Genomic DNA, 12,500 nt, shown 5'->3' with positions numbered 1-12,500 from the left:
TCATGCGCTTGTTTGTCTATGTAAATAACTGTTTACGTTTTAATGAAATTGTGGTACATTTTCGCTAGCGCATACATTTTGCTTAAATCTAGAAGGAAATGTATCAACTATTAACTACACGTAGTGGAAATATTATTAACCCGTGGAGCTACAGAAATCTTAGTAGCCCTAACTATAACACGGTGACGTAGGTTTTATGTATTACTGGAGTCAGCGTTGACGTTTTTGGCAGCGTCATATTAACGTGAATACTGATATGGGTTCGCGTCACCAGCACTCAGTAATTGCTGCTAAGTGCACTAATAGTAATAAACATATTGATATGCGAACGCGGGATCACACCGTGATGGCAAACTCACTAATATGATGGGCGCTCGACTTACCGTAAGCCGTGTTTACAACCCAAATTCTATTCTCAGGTGCGATCACATTAGACGCTCTCCCTTTGATTACCCAAACGCCTCAGCCGACCGTGGCGCACCGAAATAAATCTAGAGAGCTATACTGCAATTCAGAAAGACAGCTCTTGTTTTTTAGATCAATTTCCTTCGACATGGAGCAGCAGCTCTCGTTTCTATACGCAGTCTCGTATATACATGCTGGCCAGTATAATCCTCGCTTCATTCGGTAATTCCTTAATATCGTCCGCTTCCCTCTGAATTCATTGCATCGCCTTTTGCGTTCGTTGAATTAATTCGAGTAAAATCAATTAGCTCTACTCAGCTGTCGACTGTAAATGATACATCTCTGCATCACCAAGAATGATGAAACAAGAAAAATGCTAAATGAAGGCAATATCAATGATATAATTATGCTCTACATGCACAAACTATGGAATCATCGCTACAACTGCCAGTGATTAAATTTCATACTATTACAGTAGCGTTTGTTAAACCCAATTGAAACCTACCATAATCGCTAATCATATGAAGCAATACGTTCATCGTCCCGTAAAGCATTTTATGTGAAATTCAATCGTGTGTAATATATCAGGCATTTTCATCACCCGGGATTTTAACTGAATGGTATATATATAGAACCTGTTGAAAATAGGTTGCACGTACACACACCCTGCTCACTGGACACCCGAGAAATCTTAAACCGCTTTCAGTAATATGCACAATAGAACTGATCTTACTGGTCTACAACTTAGTTATTTAAAAGCTCTGATATATGAATGAATAGGATTAAGCGCTAACAATAAATTTTAATCACATTTAAAAAAGAGACTATTGTGTTTAGCTAGAATTTAATCACGATTATAATCTAAAGTTGCACATTCTCGCAACGCATTGTATTAGATGTAATAGCAGTACTATTATATGATCACAACCTAACGCAATGAGTCGCGAATGCCCTAACGAAGTTTCGCATTTTATATCAGTGATACATCACACTTTTAGCGTATCACTTCACGCATGAACTTCCCAGATTGAAGCCGATTAAAGCACTTTCATTCTCTCAAGCAAGGTAGTGCAGGAGTCCCTTAGCAAATAACCTACTCCTAAACCGTTTATCACTCCCCATTATGCAGTAGGGCAGTGGTATACGTTCTTAACCTCTTTTTTAGTTATGGACCCTTTTGAGAATCTGGTGAAAGCTACCCTCCCCAGGAAAATGCACATAAGGACATAAACAAAAAATTGTACAATATGGGTTTATGGACCCCTTGAAGCCCATCCACGGACCCCAAAGGGGTCCATGGACCACAGGTTAATTAAAAAAAAACCTGCAGTAGGGGAAATATTTGTTCGATACTGCCTTAACAACTCAACCATAGCTATAGATAATGACAGTTTATCATTGCAATTTACTTCGATAATAATGTTCAATGTTTTTCATCTATATTTCACATCTGATGTTGATCTTTTGAGCATGATATTGTAATGAAATGCATGAAAATGTATCAGGTGCATGACAACCTGAATTATAGCAGGTTTTAATTTCAAATGTCAAAAAAGGTTCCAATTTTCTTTCGCAATGTGTCGTCGTAGAAGCAATGCGTGCCCCTGTTACGTGAACGATTTGTGATTTAGCTACGGTTACAGATTTGCGATCTTGCTATGGTTACACAAACGACAAGAATGTGCCCACCCATGCAAGTGTAAAATCTATCCACAACGGTTAATGGCGATAAAATCGATGTATGAACAGAAAAAGATGATAATTATTCTTCGAACGCATAAATAGCTTAGATAACACGTGATTTATACACATTTTACAATTATTGTGTAATGAATTAACGCTTATAAGTGCAATAAATTATAGCTTGTCTTATCGTATAATCTGGATATGGCCTGTCTGTGAAGAATGTCTGTGAAAGAAAGTATGTGATGACAGCTTAGCTATAGGTTTCCCGACACAGCTACTTACATGCAACTATTAACGCTGTGTATTAATTTTCTGTTTGAGGTTTTCTTACAAAGATGCTATTAAAGCAGTAATATTAAGAGTAATGGGATGAGGGTACTTCTTCTGCACAAACGAGAATTTTCTCAGAAAAGCCAACATAACATAACATAACATAACATAAATAACATAACATAACATAACATAACATAACATAACATATTGTGTGTGTGTGTGTGTGTGTGTGTGTGTGTGTGTGTGTGTGTGTGCGTGAGTAATTGCGTGCGTGTGTGTGCATTTGTGTACATGTCCATGATAATAGGCATATAGAACATTACTACTGCAACGTGGTAATGGTTCGTGTTTTCTAATTACATTTCCTATAACCTGTTTAGTCAGATTGCATGCACTTTTAACGCATTTACTATAACAGAATTACATAACAGAATTGTAATGATAGCCCGGCCGTAGGCGTAACTACTGTTAGAAAAAAACACCTCTATAATTGCCAGCGGAACATAATATAATTATTAACATAAATTTCAACGCTTTGTAAGTATTGAAATGAACCGTGGTAATATCATAATTGCATTTTTACTTATCGCGTCTGTTCTTTTTATTTGTAGGCGAGCTCTGCTTGTTGCTATGGGGGATTCGGCTGTGCTTCGTTGTTAGGAAAGCGCCCTCCGAATTTAATGAGAGTAAATTCATCAGCTGGGCGATCTACAACGAGACGCTACTGTCGCTATTCCTCAACATCTCAATGTGAGTATTATTACACAGTATAATAACACAAAGTAGTTACAATGTAAGTATTTGTAATTATGCATTGTAACGCATCCTACACAAGTAGGAAGTAGAATACTATTGAAACTAAAAGTAGCAGTTAGATATATTTTAAGCAACATTTTATTATTATTTATTACACATTACTTATTATTTATTTTTTAATTACTTATTATTATTATTATTTATTAATTATATATTATTAATTTAATTATTATATATTACACATTTTACTAACCGTCGCATGCGTTTATTCAAAGTTCACCTACACTCGTGGCACTTTTTAGTACATCATTCAATGTTCACCTATGCTCTCGTGGTACTTTCTGATACATTATAATTAACATAATACATCGTCACACGGTTAGTACGTTTCATATATTCAGCATACGCAATATATTGTTGCACGTGCAGATATACAAATCTTAAAATATTACGCAAAGTTATGTTAAACGCAATAGTCGTTTGTAGTCATTTGTCTTGAACATTATTTCAAATCTGACATAAGCCAACCGTTTATCAATCACACACTGTCGTGAATAATTACAATGCTTATATAGACTATGTGTACGTACGTCAGCATGGTGAGCATTTCACTGATGGAAATATATGTACGATGATGAATTGATACTGGCGCAATTAGTAGAAATTTAATTAAATCGCGCAGATTCAGTTTTCACCTCGAAGCGTATTTGGCATTTTACCGTTACGGGGGCGACATGGAAACTTTCATAATCACTTTTCGGTTTAGGTTAGATGAGTCCTTTGATAACGTGCTGCGCGCACCGGCAGTTCTCGTGTGCGGTGAGAACGACAGTCAGCGCCATAGTGTCCGGCATCCTTACTGTTGTTAATCGCTCGCTAGATTGCGAAATTGCCGTATTATTGACGACACGCCAATGATGGCTTCTTTATTCGCGGCGGGAAGCACTTGTTTAATATGTGGCTGCTTGCGTGGCGATGTGCTGCGACGCGACGCCTTTCACTTGGTGATACAGCGGTGCGTGTATGAAAGGCGCAGGCGTCGCCTGAGTACAGAATACATTGGCTTCGCGACACGTGTTTTGTGAGATCCGCAGCGCGCGCGTAAGACGAGCCGGTTTACTTAGATATGAAGACTCGTCTGCGAAGCTGCAATCTTCTCTATCTCTTCTTCGTTAAAGTTTATTGTTGACACGAGTGGATGCTATCGGTTATCCACGCGAAGAATTTTCTAGAAAACCAACTTGCGGAAATACTGTGTGCGTTTCTAGGATAGCAGTTATTGGATTATTTAGAGAGAAAAAGAAAGAGAGAGAGAGAGAGAGAGAGAGAGAGAGAGAGAGAAGAGAGTCTTGTTATAAATATTTTTTCCCGTTTTTATTTGATTTTCTTATTATATGAATATTCTAAATTATCTACATCAACCTTTCCGAATTTTTTTCCCGTGAATAAGTAACACAATTACGCAACTAACGCAGTTCAGGTAAATTTGAGTTTTATCTAATCAATTGTCTGTCTCATCTAATCGTTTTGTTATTACATTCAGGATTTTAACATTTCTATTCAACAGGCCAGACGACTCTCCAATTATTGATTTACTGTAGCTGGAATTGCACACTTACGCATACGCCTACACACCCACGCACACACATGCACATACGCACACACGCGCGCACACATGCCCCATGATAGGATAACAATAAACGTTTGTTTGCTTTTATTCAATCCTGATTATATTCCAGTCCTGATTACGTTTGCTCCCCATCGATGCAATTAAGTTTGCACTTATAATCCTCTCAGTATTATTTGGCCTCTCCTTTATTGTTATTGATATATAGTTATTATCTATTTATGTCATGTAAGCTCTTAAGGAAACTTTATGGTGAGTATAGTAGCGAAGCATACGTAGAAGGTGTGAACACATGTTATAGGATTTGTGGTACAGATGTTTGTTATCCTTCATTGACATTTCTAAACCACTATAGTTTATTACATGCACTACGATTTCTCTGTGACGCGGGGATTTGGCAGCTTCTAACCACTTCGTGCGTTACTGACGACCGGAGGTTGATCAATGATACTCAGTTATCTCTTAAACCGTCGCTCGCTATACCGTACCCGCGAGATCAGTATAGACTCAGTAAATACGTTTGCAAGTGCTCTAATCATAGCAAATAGCAGCTATACTTTCTCACGGTCGAATCCCCGCTAGAGCTGAACCTCAAATTCCAGCAAAAGCTTTTAGAATTATAACTCGCCGAACGTGATTAATGAATTGGATTCCAACGATGTGCGAATGATGGTCAAAATTGCACAGCATTGCCGTCCTAACGATGTTGCAGAATGTTTTTGAAACTTAATGAATGACTTATTACATTCGCCGTCATGCACACACCGAACAGCTTGCTAACCAGACCGAGTTGATTTAAGGAGCAGGCGAATTCGAAGCGGCGACGGTTAATGACGAATCGTTTAACGAATTTCCTTCAACGTACGAAATCAATGCTGGCCGAATAGTGGCGTTTCGCGTCTTTCGCGTTTTTTTTCACATTTTTTCACGTCGCCCGCGTGTCTTTTCACAAAGTCAGTTCGTGAGGCTTGCTAAATCAATATCTCGATGCCGCCACTAATTGATGGCGCGTAACTTCGAATGTTTCTGTCTCACAGACGAGCAGCCCGATGGTAACTGCATGAACTCCGTAAACGCCTAGCCGTAAATACCTCCGCATATAACGTGGCAATCGGCGGTGTGTAGGAGGCCTACGCGTGTGGGAGTATGGTGTACGATTTCTCAAATTAGTCGAACCATTTGTAGATTTGCAAACTAACTACATGATATTTCGCAAACCACATAATCATTACAAATTACAACTGTATGTGTGCGCGTGTGTGCGTGCGTGTGTGCATGTGTATGTGTGTGTGCGTGTGTATGTGTGTGCATGTGTGTGTGCGTGTGTGCATGTGTATGTGTGTGTGCGTGTGTGTCTGGGGGGGGGGACATGCGTGTGTGGGAGGCCATGCAAGCTCACCGACCACTGCCTCCGCAACGAGGAGTATAATGTAATGGCTAGCGGACAGCTTAACGTTTCTGTTAGATTAATTTGCGCGTACTGCTTTTCTCCATTAGGTTGTTTTTGCAATCTCCGGCCAATCCAGACCTTCTCTACATGATATTATTTGTACACAGTCAGCTGACGACCACAGTTGTGTTATGCCTTCTCTTTGGTAGTAAGGTAAGTCTCTATATATATACTACTAGTGTCTACTATATGTCTAGATATACTACTCAGCCGATGTTGACGTGTGCTAGATATGCGCAGGGGTGAATAATGACAAATTATTATTGTCGTTATTCATGGAATTATGTGAGTATTATTGCCATGACGAATAGTTGTCATTATTCACCCCTGATTTGCATGGGCATTTTTTGTTGTGGCAGGTACCACTGCAACTGCAATACATTTGAATGTTGCGTTCGATATGTTACGATTAGTGTCTGTAAAAAACACATTCACATCAATATGTATCATTAAAGATAATAGCATCTGTTGTATTAATTAATGTTTCTAAGGGTTAATGTTTATAATTGTAGATGACGATGCCCCTTCTTATATACTTCGATTACATATACTCGATAGCCTTAACATCAATATATCGATCTCGCCAATTTAAATAATGACTGCTGATATGTGCATATATAAGAATGTAATTACATACGATCCTAACATCATGTTGCTAGTAACATGAAACATCCAACTTTTATTGCAATGCTATATTTCAATGACCGTACCCCAAGCATCGGTTTGCCATGTTGCGGTTGAGTTATTAGGGTTAAAATGAAAATAAATGAACAGCGGTCGCACACGTAAACCTAACTGCTGATATTCGCGTGAGACATCTCCCGCGTTTACTCCGCCGTAATTACTCTGCGGTAGTTAATCTAAGTCGCTAAATCGAATTCTACTAGATTTATAAGGCTGCCAAAGAATTCATTATAGATATCCATATCGCCAGCGAGTGCTTGCTTGCTCGCGTCCGTGTGGAATTTGATTGATGTTTTGGAACATGCGCACCGCAGCGATGCAGCGCTATACGCTACCGCCTATGAGTCTAGTTTGCTATGTAACGGCTGAGTAGGGAAATCGCTGGTATTGTATCGCTAAAGATTTTCTCGCGTGATTCTTAATTCTCGATTAATCTTCTCAAACAGCGACGCGCTCACTTTCGGCTTTAGAAGAATTTATCATGATTCTTTCCTATTCTAATTATTAGCTATCAAAGGACCGCAGTGGCGGGCGGTATGTCCGTTCACAATATCTCCTGTCCAAATGAGTGCATCTCGAATATTATAAGCGGCCCATACACGTTCAATATAATTGACAATAATATTGTCAATAATGAAAATTGACAATATTATTGATCGTTAGTGCATGAGTAATATTGAAGCAAAATGTTGACTTGCGCAATATCATGACGGAATCAAAACTCGGTAGATATTTTCATTGAAAGTTGCGAAATTTTATTGTGTTGTTGGTGATGCATAATCAGAATATTGTGCAATATCTCATTGTGAAGTCAGGCAGCAAAGAGAAAAAAAATGTCCTCCCAAGAGGAGGAAGAGGAAAGAAGGTTTATTCTAGAATGTATAGAACTATACCGGGAACTGCCAGCTCTTTAGAAAGTAAAAAAAAACGCTGATTACAGCAACCGCGGTAAAAAGGATCAAGCATATGAGAAACTTCTTGCAAAGTATCGGGAGGGATATGACAATTTAACTAAAGAAGATGTCAAGAAGAAGTTTAGCGCCCTTCGTCCGAACAGAAAGGAGTCGAAAAAATTGAACGATTCTGATAAATCTGGTGCAGGGACAAATGAAGTATATGAACCAACCATGTGGTATTTCGAAGCGATGTTCTGTTCACCTTCAGCATCAGAGCACAAATGACGATAATATTTCACAATATTATTGTGGCGTTAGTGGCCAACTGAATTTAATTTCAATAATATTGTACTAATATTATTGTCAATTATATTGATCGTATATGGGATTTTTTTCCGCCATTACATTTACGAGTGCATGACTTTTTAACGGCCGGCTGATCTGTAGTTATCATTTCCGTGACGATAGATAATGTCACACACGCACGTGGACTCCGCTGTGTGACACCGATGAAATTAGCAGAACTAGCTACCGGCACGTACATAAGCAAGTCTGCATCAAAATTCCCATGAATCCGGGTTAATGGAAAAAGTTCTATTCAATTGATTAGGTGATGTGGAGATGGCTTACGGGTACTGCAGTCGATAGATTATGACGTTTTATTATTATTATTTTTATTATTATTATTATTATTGCGATGCACTATCGGTGCCTATATCTGTCTATATATCGCGCCCAAACTAATTCAAGGTAACATACGTGCAGGCATTAAGTGAAAATGCAGGATAGCACACTTATATACTAAACACTTGAACAAGAGTATTGAATTTAAATTGCGAATTTCTCACTACTTAGAATTATAGTTCTGAAAGGAGTATGAACAAGATTAATGTAATCTGACTATGGAAATAATGAGGTTATGATGATTAAAAATACTGCGTTACAATTATGACGATAAAGAGTAATTGCATTTTGCGACAAAATGCTTGTGTTCAACAGAACTAGCCGGCACCGCAATGCAACCGTGGCAACTTTACTTCAGGTGAGTAGGATAAAAAGTACTTTACAGCTTTTATAGACTTAAAGCTTTATAGAAAAAATAAACCCGTATAATGCTGATTGAGGTTGTTAACGCTCTAACGAAAAACGCGTATATGCTTAGAAATTTATATTCTTTCCTATCCTTCCTCGAGTGTTGCTATTTTGCTGCGTCATCCTGACTACATGTAATATTGACATAGTTTCAGGTATACCAATGACTGCATAAAATAGATAGCTTACACGTTGTGCAAATGAAATTTGCACAAATGAAATTAGAAAGTTTCTAGATATATACGTCAGGGCGAAATCATAACCGCTTCGATTTTCGGTTAAAACGGTCTTATCTCTTAAAAACTGCTAATAATGCTAATATTGTATTATCAGTATTATTATGGTATTCGAATTCATTCTTGATAAATATTGCGTGGTCGTACACAGGGGGTAAGTGGCTACGTGGCTGTACATACAGGGATAAAATATAGCCACATTGTCCGGTTTCTATGTATCTATCTATACTATAATTTGGCTAATGCTTGTGTGTGTGTGTGTGTGTTTTTGTGTCCTCGCTTTTCGCCCTGAATTTGTCACATCAATCGCGCTAACTGAAGATATATACCAGATCACCACGTCTGGGAGATGGTTCTGGCAGAAAAAAACAATTTAAAAGTCTTATAGTATCAAGTATTACACAATCACAAATTCGAAAAAATGCTTTGCGTCAATAGATGGCACTCCGCGATTACACGCAGATCCACAGTCACATACTGGGATACTTAACTTGCCGTCTCTTGACTGCCGAGCCGTATGAGCATATTCAGAATCACCACGTCTGGGAGATGGTTCTGGCTCAAACAAAAATCTATTCCTCAATAGATGGTGCTACGTCTCAGATCCCCCCTCCCTACTGCAGATTCCCCCCTGCTCACTCTGCTTTGACGTACACCGTACTGACACAGTAGTCAGTGGCCAGTAGCTGTGCCAGTGTTCTGTTGTACCCAGTGCAGTGGTTTTCTTTTCAGTTACATGAAATATTTAACTTTAACTGTGTCACTTACATGGAGTTTATATTTAAAGATAACATTTGCTGGTTCTACGGGTATACTTTCTGCTAGTATATATAAAGTTGTTCAGCCGAATTAGTTCGTACTCGCATAACTAGAGAACTCCGCAGCCTAGAGAAAAACTAAAGATATTTTCAGAATCAGCACGTCTGGGAGGTGGTTCTGGCTGAAACAAAAATGTAAAAAAGTTTAAAAATTTAAAATTCAAAAAAATTGTATTCATCAATAGATGGCGGTACGTACAGATTAACATCACGTACGTGTGCACGTGTGTACGTACGTGGGTTTACGCTTAATGGCGCAGTGGCCTAATCGCTAGAATAACCGTGTCCTACACCGGCATTCCGGGTTCGAGTCCCAGCTGGGGAACTTATTTTCCCATTTTCTTCCTTTTTTCCCTCTTTACCTACCTCTTTATTATGTATTATTTTTAGTTTCTTACTTTTTAATTTTTATTTCTTATATTTAATGTATTTTATCTTTTGATTTCTTATTATTTTTTACTGTTTGGGATGGGATGGGATGGCATGCGATGGCATGGGATGGGATGGCATGGCATGGCATGGGATGGGATGGGATGCGATGGGATGGGATGGGATGGGATGGGGTGCGATGGGATGGGGTGCGATGCTATGGCATGGCATGGCATGGCATGGCATGTTATGGGATGGCATGAGATGCGATGAGATGGGATGGGATGGAATGGGATATGGGATGGGATGGGATGGGATGCGGTGGGATGGAATGGCATGGAAGGGGATGGATGGATGCATGCATGGATGGATGGATGCATGGATGGATGCATGGATAGATAGATAGTTAGATATTTTCCTTTTTACCAAGCGGTCACCAACTGAGTAACGCCACTGATTACCCAGAGCAACGCCGGGTATCCCGCTAGTAATATATAATAGTAGAAATCCTGTCTAGCATTGCGCCTAACGCCATCAACACCGCCGTTTCAGCACCACCAATAACAACAACAAAAACTAAAACAGCAACACATTTTAAGACATCATGAGTCAAAAATGGCGTTTAGCTTTTAAAGTAAACTGCTGTGAAAAATATATGACATTTAAAACTTATGGCAGTCATAAACATCCACGATGTTTCTATAACAACGTCCTTGATCTCCTCGCCTTCGTTTCGAATCCCTGTAGACCGATGGGAGAATAGAACGCTATAACCAACACAGTGCACAGACGCCGTAGTGAGTGGTGCATATATAGTTTTCCCGCGCGATATATCATCGAAAGTTAAAGGACGACGAACACGTGAGGTTCTATACAACTACACTGTGCACACATTATATTTTACTTTTATATGACGTTCAGTCCGTTGGGAGATACGCGTAAGCTGTAACCCAAGAAATGAAACATTATGCAATCCAAACACGTACCAGTCGTAGAGGTTAGCTGGTAAACCACAATGTAAATGGACACACAGAAATGGGGTGTCACGAAAACTATCACGCTTTGCTCAACGAGAAAAGACATCTAGTGTACACAAAGTAAACGATTCTGATTACACCTATACTAAGCTGACCCTGTCCGCTGGCTGAACACACTAAAACTTTTCCCTTATGGAGTGTAGTTGGAAACCGCAAGCACGAACATGGCTGCAGATGTCAGTCAGTACTTTCAGCTAGTCTAGCTATCTATACACAGCGTTGTGTATATAATTGAAGATGCTGCACGATTGGTTAATTGGCGCTGTTGTTGATGAGTATATCGTATCTAAAACGGTCACGGCTATAAAAACGCATGCCGTTGCGGTGTTACGTGTGATTTTTCCCGTCTCTGCCGAGGCATGGTCCCATGCTGCGCTGTCATGCTGTTATGCCTCATGCTGCCGCGCCATGCTGTTAGGTCCCATGCATTACATGCTGTTAGGTCCCATGCATTACATGCTGTTCTGTCCCATGCATTACATGCAGTTATGTCCCATGCATTACATGCTATTATGTCCCATGCATTACATGCTGTTATGTCCTATGCATTACATGCTGTTATGTCCCATGCATTACATGCTGTTATGTCCCATGCATTACATGCTGTTATGTCCCATGCATTACATGCTGTCAAACACAAACTTATTCTAAAAAATGTTATATAGACCTATATATATATATATTATATAATATATAATTATATATATATTATATATATATATATATAATTTACAAGCAGACGACCACAGACAAATCATTAGCATGCAGTCATTTATTGACATTCGACGCGCACATATTGTGACAGCCTAGGTTTAATAAATTTCACTAAAATATAATCAGATGCAAAATGTGATAATGTAAAGATACCTATATAATAACTCTAACAATGCAGGCAACCCTACGTATAGCCTATCGCGAAACGTCTCAATATGCGGCTAAAAAACCCATGTCAATACATTATATAATTATAATAATTTTTATGTGTCATTTTAAAACACCATAGGGGATATTATCTCGACAAACATATGTATTCTAGTCCAATCACCGCAGGAGGCATGAAAACAAGATATCTACAAAAAAAACTTGTTTCGTGTAACGAGCGCAGCCGACAATGAAGGCGCACACGTACCTGTATATCCGCCGCTCCAATTTTGGCGGCACCGGGCGCAGG

General features: G+C 39.0%; 1 long non-coding RNA gene across 1 annotated transcript in view; it reads left to right on the top strand.

Annotated features, from left to right (window-relative positions):
- Positions 1 to 3,014: 3,014 nt before the first annotated feature.
- Positions 3,015 to 12,500, top strand: part of LOC106809473 — a 19,698-nt gene continuing 10,212 nt past the window's right edge. The window contains exons 1-2 of the long non-coding RNA XR_001393877.1: positions 3,015 to 3,114; positions 6,245 to 6,350. This is a non-coding gene — a long non-coding RNA (uncharacterized LOC106809473). The remainder of the gene's footprint in view (positions 3,115 to 6,244; positions 6,351 to 12,500) is intronic.

The sequence above is a fragment of the Priapulus caudatus genome, unplaced genomic scaffold (genome assembly GCF_000485595.1).
Source record: "Priapulus caudatus unplaced genomic scaffold, Priapulus_caudatus-5.0.1 Scaffold357, whole genome shotgun sequence".
NCBI classification, from domain to species: Eukaryota; Metazoa; Priapulida; class Priapulimorpha; order Priapulimorphida; family Priapulidae; genus Priapulus; species Priapulus caudatus.
This window is presented reverse-complemented; position numbering and strand designations above follow the sequence as displayed.